This window comes from Trachurus japonicus, chromosome 16 (genome assembly GCF_045865225.1).
Source record: "Trachurus japonicus isolate A0001 chromosome 16, Traja_1.0".
In the NCBI taxonomy this organism is placed as follows: Eukaryota; Metazoa; Chordata; class Actinopteri; order Carangiformes; family Carangidae; genus Trachurus; species Trachurus japonicus.
The window spans coordinates 25,691,161-25,702,660 of NC_140922.1; positions in this window are offsets into that span (position 1 = coordinate 25,691,161).

Consider the following 11,500-nt stretch of genomic DNA (forward strand, 5'->3'; position numbering starts at 1 on the left):
GTAACATCAACGAGGAACATCAGGTTTGTAGCTCAAAGAAGACACTTCATACAGAGGGTGGAAACACAGACATGTCTAATGTGCTGACAAAGGTTCATCTGACTGAAAGCTTAGACAATAAATTGGGTTTTTTGCGACAGATGTAAACAAGCACACATCTGTCTTTTTTTTTTTCATTTGCTATTCTCGACATCCTGCATCTTCTTGTCTTCCACTAGTTCTGTGAAAGTTTTGCTGAAAATAGAGCTCACATAGGAGATGTCTGTTGTCGAAGAGGCACTAATGCAATATTTTTTTCCAAAGGATGAGTCACAGTTGGCTCCGAGATAAGCTCAACTTTATACTTTTTACTTACCTAGACCTGACACAATCTTTTCTGACACAATCTCTATCATTATTTTAAACTAAATGAGCAATTTATGCACTGTGTTTTCCCAGACATCCTCTTTTTTTCTCATATATTTCATCTGTTACTATGTAGTTGTTGTTTTTTTCCTCTTCTTTTTTCTGTATGAACTCAGTTGGTCTTGGCTGGCCCTCTCCCTCTGCCCCATGGCCCCTCTGGCCCTCTGGCAGTGGCTCTGGCCTGTCCATCTGCCTCCTACTGTCTGGGTCTGGTGGGACAGGGGCCATGGAAGACCCCCCGCATCCCTCTCAAACCTCCTCCCACCAAAACACCCTCTCTAGCCCCCAGGCCAGCTGCTCAGACCCCCAGAATCTGCACTGCACTGCCAGGTGGGCCCCAGGACATGCAGTTGGACCCCTTAACATACACGCACATACACATAGGAGCACACAAATACACACACGCACTCACAATACCAACACATATGCTCGGTAAGCCTCTTTACAAATGGAAGCCCTGAAACACACATGGTTACACGGGTGGCCCACATGAAAAACCTTCCTCACTCACACACACACACACAAGCACACACACACATCATTCATGTCTGCCAACCCTTTAACTTGCAGGCTTTGCAGGCTCAGGTGTTTCCCACAGCTCCCTATAATGGTCTGAGTTCACAGGGGTGAGACACCAACAGGTGGCGCTGTTTTCTTTACTAATTACAGCTTTATTTATTCATTGGCATGGTGAAGCTTCCAGATGACTTTGGCTGGCCTGTTCAGTCACAGGATAAAAGCCAGAGTGTGAGGGTGTGTTTGTGTGTGTGAGTGTGAGTGTGCGATTTCAAGGATGCCTTATTCTCTCCTGCAGGACACGACCCATTAACTGCCTACCTTGTAGTGCACTTATGCTTCTTGAGTTTCTGTATTTCGATGCATTCTTCATGTGAGTATTTTCTTTTACTGGAACAAAATTACATTAGAGGTTGTGTCGCTTTGAACTTTATTTACTGATACCACCACTGCCAACAGGATACTTATTATGTGGCCCAGGAGTTAATGATGAATTAAATGAACTTGAACATAAACAGACAGAGTCATATTTGACAGAACACAAAGAGGTGTTCACAGCTCTAATTTCCCACTCTGGGGTCAAATGTGGAGTTCCACTAGGTTCGGTACTGGGGCCACTTCAGTATTCAGCCACTCTGTTCCATCTTCAAATCAATTATCAATTTCATTGCTATGCCAAATACACAGGAATTAATCTTTGTGTTAATGACCTCTCAGCTATTGAGAGTAGAGAACTGCTTGCCTGGAGGTGTATGCATAACAAAATCCTGTTTTTGATGGGCTTAGTATAGCCATCTTTTTTTTTTTTTTTCAATTCAGATACCGAAATCCTTGCACATGCATCTACAACATCCACAATTAATTGGGGCAATGTGCTTTTCCCTTTCTCCTGTTAATCACCCCAAAGAGTAGCTGCCAGAGTCCTGACAAGATCTCTTAAGTCTGATTCCCCAGCACCTTTGCTGATGAAGCATTTTCTGCTCTGGCTACTGATAAAAGCCTAATTTCCAAATCCTCCCTCTGACTGAGCAGAGTTTAAATGGAAAGACTCCCTGTGAGATCTCCAGTGTTTTCACTTTTATTATTTAAGTGTTCATATATTTGATAGTTGATGACAAAGTGACAAAGCTTTCGCACAAAGAACATTCAGTCTTTACAATAAACTCTCACTTCAGATTCAGGAGGCAGAGTCTGTTCAGATTTTAATGTCTACACCTAAAACCCATTTTCTCTCTCAGATATAGTCCCTCTAGTTTCACTTGCTTAGGAATTCAACAGATTTTTACTTTTACAGCTTGTTACCTCACTTTTGATGTTATTGTTTTACAGCTGCACAGCTAAACACTCGCATGCAGTATCACATTAAAAGTTCATACAGTTGAACATTTTCCTATTTGTAGGCACATTGTTGTTATTAATCTGTAATCACCTTTCTGTCCATTTTAGATGTCCATTACTCATCGTCATTCAGGTTATTTAGCTGCTAAATGCTCCACTGTGTTAGGTCACTAAAGTGACCTCTGTCAAACTCAAGAGGTCACATGATCTATCGAATACGTGGAATATCAATTATAGCAGCTTTAACCTTTTGCATGCCAGGTATGTCTGATATATATTTTTGAACCTGTGACCTTCAGTCCATAAACTGTTGTCCACCATGAGAAACTTCTTGTCAAGTTTCCTCCACTTTTGAAGATCCTTGGAGACAGAGTGAGTCAGTGAGTCTCCTGATACTGTGGGGTGTTGTAGCACAGAGACAGAGACACTACCACGGACCAGAACCTATCATAGCTCACCTTCTGTCGACCCATTATCTGCCTCCCCCGTGCTCCTCTTCCCTTTCCTCCCCTTTCCCTCCCCTCTTCTTCCTCTGGATGTTATCTCCAGCCGCTTATGCCCTAATACCCCAATTGTTGTGCTCTAAAAACAATAATTAGCAATCCCAAACGAGACTGAGGGGCGAATTTAACAGCTTTCTTCTGATGTGGTTCGCCCCCCCCCCCCCCCCCCTCTTTTCTCTTTATCTCCCCCTCCTTTTTTCATAAGAGCATAGAGAGGTGGAGGGGGGAGGGAGGGGGGTCGGGGAGGTGTTGGCAAAGCCTCTTTAAACTCTCTGGTATTATGGAGGATTATTTTGTGCCGAGATCCTGGCTTGTGTGTCTGTTTTTTTTTCCTCCTCCTTTTCTCTTCCTGGTTGTGGCAGACACGCTAGGTAAACAGTTTGTGTCACACTTGATTGCGTTTGAGAAATTAAAAAACAGGAATGACAATAGGCCGGGGCTGGGGATGAGGACTGGGGGGACACTGACACCATAAGACCCTGGCTCTTTGGGGACCCCTGCTACGCCATGTGACAGAGCGGCCCTTGCAGCCACAACAATACAAGACCTCGTCCTTCAGAGATCACTTCTCGCTCCCAGTCTCCGAGTCTATCTGCACTGGGCCATCTGCTCTGCGTCTCTCTCTCTTCTTCCTCCTCCTCCATGATTCCTTGTTTGAATCTGGCTCAATTATTCAAGTGTTTACAAGCATAAACACTCTGCCAGGTTGGAGGTGTGTATGTGTGTGTGAGAGTGTTTTCTAGACGTATTCCCTTTGTGATTCACATACAGTCTGTATATACACATAGAGAGGCCAACATCTGTGCCTGTCACGGAAAGCGCAAAAGTTATACCACAGTGAGCTATTTACAGTTTACACTCAGCTGAGGAAAATGTTGCCTAAATCTTCTCAGCAAAATGCGACTCTCTGCACGCTGAAGTGCAGGTCTGCACAGCGCTGTGAAAACAGCTGACTGAAATACAGCTGAGACAGTATTTCAGTCACATACCCTATGTGACTGAAATACACATCTGTGACTATGGAGAGGAGCAGATCCAGTGCACTTGGGGTCCAGCCCTATAGGGGGCAGTGTGATACAACAAAAGAAAATTGATATTGAACCTCATGATTTCACAGACAACACAGCACAGGGAAAGCTATGTGAGTTGTTTGTTTCTAATGAAGACCAATCATAGGTGGTGTTCTTTAAATTACAGGGATTAACATTTATATGTTGAGGTTCAGTATTAGGGGGCTGTTCATACAAGTCTGTTTTGTGTTTTCCATTTTGCACATCTAAATTGGCACCCTCTCTTTCTTTCTTTCTTTTTCCCCCCCTTTTTTTTTTTTGCAAAAGGAGCAGATATTTGTGTGTGCAGTTAGAGGCAAGTCGAACTTTAAAACCTAAAATTATGTGCTGATTCACAGAAGGAAAGAAGTCAAAAAGAGTTAAAGTCAAACCAAAACTTTTAGAGTAAATTTCACCTCAAATAATAAATGTGAATAACCTAGAACAAAGCTGCAGCCACTAAAACAACGTTGAGCCAAATACTAAAGTTTAATTTATATAAAATCTATAAACTGAGCTAACATTAAGTTAACTCTGCAGTGAAAGTATAACAGCTAAAGTATAAACGTCAGCTCACATCTAACAGTTAAATCTAAAACCAGATTAGAAATGTGAAATACATACCTGACACTACACCTTCAAATTAAAAATGAAAGCTTGTATGTGTTAAACTTAACTTACAGCTTTAAGCAGAATGAGCCATCCTCTGCTCTGCCTGTGAGAAAATGACTGTCTGTTTCCACCACCTGAAAGGACTGAGTGAGGTAAGACACTCCACAAACAGGCACGGCCATGTGACTCTGAAAAGCTGCTGTGGAAAGCAGAAGTGTCAGGGTGGAGGAGAGGTGAAGGCGGCTCAACTCCAGCGACACATCATCATGTTGCACTGAGAGAAACTTTTCCTAATCTCCATTCTCACAGCAAATTAGTTTAGGTGCCTATAAAACCAGACGTTACTGCGACCCACCTGTCCATGTGAAAAACACATCATCTTGACATCATCCATGTTATATCTGTTTATCCAGACAACATACAACACAACACACATTAAAAACATGTTCATATCCAGTAACTGTTGCAGGAGACAGTCTTAGTATTTCAGACTAGTTGATGTCAGTCTCTCAGCACCCTAACCCTGTCTCATTTCCTGTAGTATTTACTCAGTGCAGAAAGATTTACTTGTGGCCGGCCAGAGCCACAGAGTCTAGCTTAAAGCCAAACACAGGCACTAACCCATTCATCACCCTGGGCTTTCTTTGCTTCTGTTAGTGTTCTCCCTGTGTTACAATCAATCATGTTTAATTCAATAGGCCTCACTTTGCTAAATCAAATCTGGAGTTTTGGATAAGAATTTGTGTTTACTCGTGCAGCACGTTTGCTTATGATTATTTGCATTTGACAATTTAGCAGGAGTGAACCTGAGACAGGTTCCACCCAAACCGTCACACACTGCACCTCTGTCGAGGGACCAACCTGTACCGGCCTGCCGGCAGCTTGCAGGCCTCCCCTAATATATAATCTGTTGTTATACTGTCACCGCAAGGAGCACAACCAACCCCGCAGAGACGCCACCGAAATTCATTAATCTAATTAAATATGTCGTATTGCCCAAATGAGACGCTGGTATGGCTTTGCTGCAGGATAAGTGCAAAGTAAGGCTGGGTCCCACAAGAGTAGCATACAGCCGACGTGCGCTAACGCTACTGCGCTTCATTACACTCTTAATTACCTATTGTTTCTAACTAGTTGGTGGCGTTTTAATGAGAATCTACAGGCAGTTAAATGTAATCTAAATTTTCTAATCTACTGGTCCATTACCAAGGAGTCAAAATGTTATTGGTTTTGTGAGTAATCAGACTTTTAAATGGTGCTGATATCACTCCCGGAGGGCAAGGAGTGGGTTTCAACTGTGTAATTGAATTCTGTTTTTTTTTCTTTCCTCTCTCTCTCTCCTCATCCTTCTACTGCTTCCTCTTCTTTTTCGGAGAGCTGAGAGGAAGGCTTTTCTGTTGCGGCTGGTCGCTCGGGTCGAGGAGCATGTCTTCGGTTCCGGTTGGATCACAAGGTTTTTCCGCTCATGGGTCACCATGGCGACCCCTTCAAGAAAATGTGTGTGTGTGTATGTGTTTACGTGGAATGTGAGTATAGATATATATATATATGTGTGTGTGTGTGTGTGTGTGTGTGTGTGTGTGTGTGTGCATTTTATATGTGTTTCAGTGTGTTTGTGCCCCAGCCAGCTTCACTGCTCTGCTGTGCTGTCACCTGCAGCCAGATAAGCCAAAGGATTTATCATCCAGTGAATTGCCTTTGAGTGGTGGATAAAATGGCTCCAATACATTCTCATATGAAAACGCTGCGAGGTTAATGAGAGCCAAATTCACAGAGGGCTAAATCTATTAGGTTTTCATGGATGGAATCAATCAACATGCACCACACCGGCTGATTTGTCATATTGAAGCATTGCCCGTTTGAATTCCAAAACACAGTCCTTCTCACAGAATGATTCACTTTGATTTTGATTGCCTCTTCATCAAGAAGATGACAGCTATGAACTAATTTTCTTTTCTATCATGTTACACACTTATTAGCTCCGGCTGTCCTTGGCAGATGACTGATTTTTTCTCCTTTTTATAGAGCTACAGTTGGATTTTCGTCAGGTCCTTTCAGACAATCACAATGTTCCTGTTTTCTTTCTTTTTTGAATCAATTTTATTTAGTTTGCCCAATTTTTCATTTGCATAACAGATTAGCCTTTGACTCATTAAATTCCTCGGGCGGTATCCTGCTCATGCACGTCTTCCAGATGGATTTGCTTGATAGAGTTGCTATTTATATACGGTAGTTTTTTATATACCTCAGTGGTACAATGCTGGTCAACAGATAGAGCCATAGTTTTGTTTAAATAAGCTCATTTTGTGTTGCCAATAGTCTTGTTAGTATGAGAAATATGAAGCTATCATGAGTATTCTTCTGAGCATAAAGACAGGAAACAGTGGGGGAACACTTTGCCTGTGATTCCCCATTGGTTGTTTTCTAACTTAATGGTGATGACACAACTGCAGGACTATTTTAAACAGAATCAGAATCCGAAAAACTTTATTACCAGTTGCGAATGGCAGTGGAAATTTGTCTTTGACATAGCTCTCAGATATTTAAAAAATCAACATGGTTAAAAAAGAACACAAGAGAAACACAGTTAAAATTAAAGGCAACACAAAATGGAATTGGGTGCACATCTGATTAGTTGATTATATTGACAGTTGTTAAGATGAATATTTTTTTCCATAAATCTTTTACAGGTTCATCACATTAATCAGTGAGTTTTCAAGGTGCTGGTGTGATAACGGTTTTCCGTCTTTATGCTGAGCCAAATTAAACCAACTGGTGCTGGTGGTTGCTTGAACATTTGATGTAAAGATCATGGACTTTTTTAAAATTATAAATATTGACTGCTTCCATGGCATCACCCATTGATTTCTTAACAAGGATTTTGAAGCTCGGAGTGAGCTGACCCACCATTGCCATTTTGGCAGTTCCTAAAAAGCTTTGCTCTCTATGGGGATTGATTCATTTTGAGGCCAGACTCAAGTGGCCACTCAAGAAACTGCAGTCTTCAATATTGTCTTCAATTTTCATCGTTGGATGTTGCTGCTTGCTACAGACATATAGGCAGTGTCAGTTTCATTTAGCCCGCAGCAAGAAAGTTACCAAAGATCTTTCCCAAAATGTTGAGCTCTTCCTTTAACAGAATAAAGAAGGCCTAACAAACTGAGAAGTCCCTATTTGGCTGAACCTCATGAGAAACCTCCTGTTTACATGCCAGCTCATACTGACAATGAGTATTTCAGTGCTTTGTGAGTCAGGGTGTTCATTACTGTTCTGCACACCGATACTGGACTTGATAAAGGACTTCCAGCAGCTCAAGTCTCCTCTGGATTTTTTAGATCTTTCTTCAATGGCTCTTTTCAGACAGCACCGTGTACAGTAGGAGAAAGCTGGCATCACTTTATTCTCGGCGTGCAGATGCTGTGATGCTTCACAAAAGAAAATGTCTAATCATTGCAGTGGAAAAAAAAAAAAAAAAAAAAACCTAAGGCGCATTTGTCTTGGGCGTCCCGTACCTTTCTCTCAGTGCGGTGATGGATGACAACCTTGGTGTTGAGTGAGTGTGTTTGTCTATCGTAGCCATGCAAAGTGACCAGGGACAGGCGCCAACAGAAAAAGGCCCTGTCCCCCAACTAATGAGCAGCATTATTCAAATGGCGTCTTTGTTGTCAGTGCACCGTGCTGTAGTCCGCACACTGCTGTCACAGGCAGCAACGCCTGATGCACCGCTTCCTCATTTTGATGCTTTACCAGTTTATCGCCTATTGAAATGCATGTGGGAAAAAAAGGCACCTTGAAACCGTTGGTACTTCAGATTTCACTTGCTGTTCTGTACATACACCGGCCTGCTGGAGATCATCTAATAGTGATGACTTGCCTAATATACTCATCTTCTAAAAATAATAAAAGGGATGATTTTGTTGCACTGGAGCCTCAGAGGATTCAGATGAAAGGCTTTTCAGAGGAGGATTACCCTCTGTGCTGCCAATACATGGTGTCAGCACAGGATCAAACAGCAGGTGGGCACTGAGCAAAAGGCACAAAAAAGACAGCAAACACAAAATGTCAACAAATAGAGGAATATCACCCAGTTTGTCTATCACACTGTGGAGTCACATGAAAAAAAAAAAAACAGCAGAGGAGATTTCAAGGCCTGCGCCAGCTGACAGGAGAGCAGCAGTGAATAAAGGAGGAGGGGAAAAAAAGATGGGAGTCGAAAGAGAAAAATCGGCCTTTCTACAAAGAAGGACGGGTGGAAAAAAGAAGGCAGGGTGTTGGAGGAAGCTCCTCCGACCGAGCCCATCTCCAGCTGTCACAAATCATTTCTGCTCGGGAAGTGAGGGGAGGCGAAATGTCAAAATATTTGAATAAATTCCACAGAAGCCTGTTGAGAGTGGGGCGGTGCGGTGAGAGGGGTATTGTTAGCGCCAATGGGGTGGAGAGGGGATGAGAGGGTTGGGGAATAAAAAGGGGGAGGGTGGGGGTGAGGGTGGCAGTGGTGGTGAGGGTGGTGGTGGGGGGGATTGCATGTGAAATAGCCTTCGCAGGCCTCTGGAGGAGCAGGAGCTAAATGGAAATCAAAGGTTTGGACATTGCAGTGAGATTTTGGCTCATTTTGTACAGTTTCCTCCCCTGGTTTAAATAACTAATGATAACACACAACAATGTGCTCCCAGGGCCTCTGTGTAGGCTACCTACACCTCGCCTCCACATCACAGTATGTGAACATATGTTAACTGCTCCACTGAAATAAATACTTGATGCCAATATGTTTTTCTGTAAACTGGTGATTAATGTGAATGAGACCCAGCAGGGTAGCCTATATGTTGTTTTCACAGATTCTGTTCTTACAATGTTTTGACAATGCTCATGTCATGTCCTCTGCTGCTGTAGATTTGACTTGTTTCCTCAAACAACCATCATCATAACCTGTGCTCTCACATATTCATTCAAATATTCAATATATGAGATAGCCTATTTGCAAGTTTTACTAGGCTATTGCTAACTTTATCTAGCATTCAGTCTAAAATACACGCTAAAATATAGCATCTGACTTAATTCCTTTATTTGTCAAGTGCTGTGTCCAGCAGTGTGTAACAGTGATTCTTGTTTTTATAACGTCTTTTCTTTAGCTTAAGTGCATGCTACAGTAACTACCTAGCTCAAGCCTGGCTATCTCATCACTTTGAGGGCTACTGTAGTTGGGGGCTATGGAGTCAGCCTCGTGCCCTGAAGACACAGTGCAGCACAGAGGCGGTATTATAATGTCTTGTCTTGTAAACATGACAGTGGCCAGAGCTTTTCTCTAAAGTCATATTCTGCAGCCAAGAAAACTTACAAATAGTTATTATGTTCTCATTTAACTGATTGACATTTTCTATAGGCTATTTGTTTATTCTATCCTGTCTAAATGTAACTCAGTGAAAGTACCTTAATGTGCTTTTGTAACTTTCATGTATATTTGATAAGACTGAAGAGATTCTAAATTTATTTCCTCAATTTATCTCCTTTCTCCTCCTCAAATGTAACAGAGCAGCAGCAGCAGCAGCAGCAGCAGCAGCAGCTGTGAAACAGTGGAAACATTTGCACCTTGGGCTGAGCCAGACGTTTCCCCCCCTTCAAGTGCTCGAAATGTTTCCATTCAATCTATGACTCCTGTTCTGCTGACTCTCATCATTTATAGTGAAAGATTATTAAACCCAGTGAAGCCTGATGAAGACATATTCAGGCCATGTAATTCATTAAGACTTAAGCCATTAAGAATGGGCAGCTCCTCTAAATTATAAGTGTCTGTTTCAAAACCACACATGAATTCAAAGCTGCTACTACTGAATTAGTGCTGAGCCTGAAAGAGAAAGAGGTTTAATTTCGTGTGGGGCTTTTGAGGGAGCTGTCTATAGAGTCTGAGAAAATAAGGCTGATCTCAACTTGGGCTCGGAGACAACACGTTTTTAACCAAAAAATAGGGCATGAAGTGTGGTGCGACAAAAGATAGCCTACTAGTGAGTTGCTGTAAATTCAGTGTCCAACAATCCCACAACTTGTCCCACTGCTTACTGGAGCCTGAAAGTCAGGATATTATGCTGCTGCAATTGTGATCATTCTTTCTGTCTTTCTTTCTTGTATTTTATCGTCATTTTTTCTCTTCAAGGCTTCAAATTTTGTGCAGTACAGAATCATTGCACCATTGTACCTCAACAAACAAACAAAGGTAAAGTACGGCTCACTGAAATATAGAAATTATGTTCCCTGGGTGATTTTTTTTTTTTTTTCAATCATCCACTTGCAGTTTCAATGCTAAACTAACATTATAATCAACAATGTGTCAAGATGAGACTCCACATTATAAGACTTCAGTTCTACAAGTCTGTAGTGGAGCAAGTGCTGCTTTACGTACTGTATTATATGTGTTTACACATGTATAAACTGTAGTTAGGAAATAGTATAACCCCTGGAGTTTACAGTGGTACGTACTGTCTCCAGGACATAGTCTTAGCCCTGTTCTAACAAAACCCCTTTCTTCTCCTGTTTTCCTTTTATATGATATCATGCTAACTGCCAGCCATGTAAATAAAAGGTTTACAACCATAAATCTTTAGCTTGAAGCAGTGCAGGGGGTAACACACAAACAGAATCATCTCCAAGTTATTTTTTTTTCTCCTACCATCATCATACATGACTGGGTTGGTAGAGGTTTGTTCCCGGCACCAGTGTTGTTGGTGTGTTTGGTTGTTTTTTTTTCTTTCATCCTGCATTGATCTGAACTTAAGCCAACATCATCAGGAGCTCATGTTTGGTTTTGTTTAATTTCCCCCTGCCCTCCTATTAATATTCATCGTACAAGGTGAAGAGTGAATTAAGGACAGGTTCTGATGATAAAGGTCTGATGATGCTTGTTTGTTCAAAGTCTCTGAATGCATGTTCTCTATCAGCCTGTGTGCATCTACTCTCTTTGTTCAGATGATCCCCCGGGGTGCATTAGAAGTCGCAGGGTCAGTGTCTCCTCTGTTTGCCTCTGAACTCACTAACACTGTATTTAATTAGGCCTCTAATCAGCCACTAAACACACAATAAAATGAG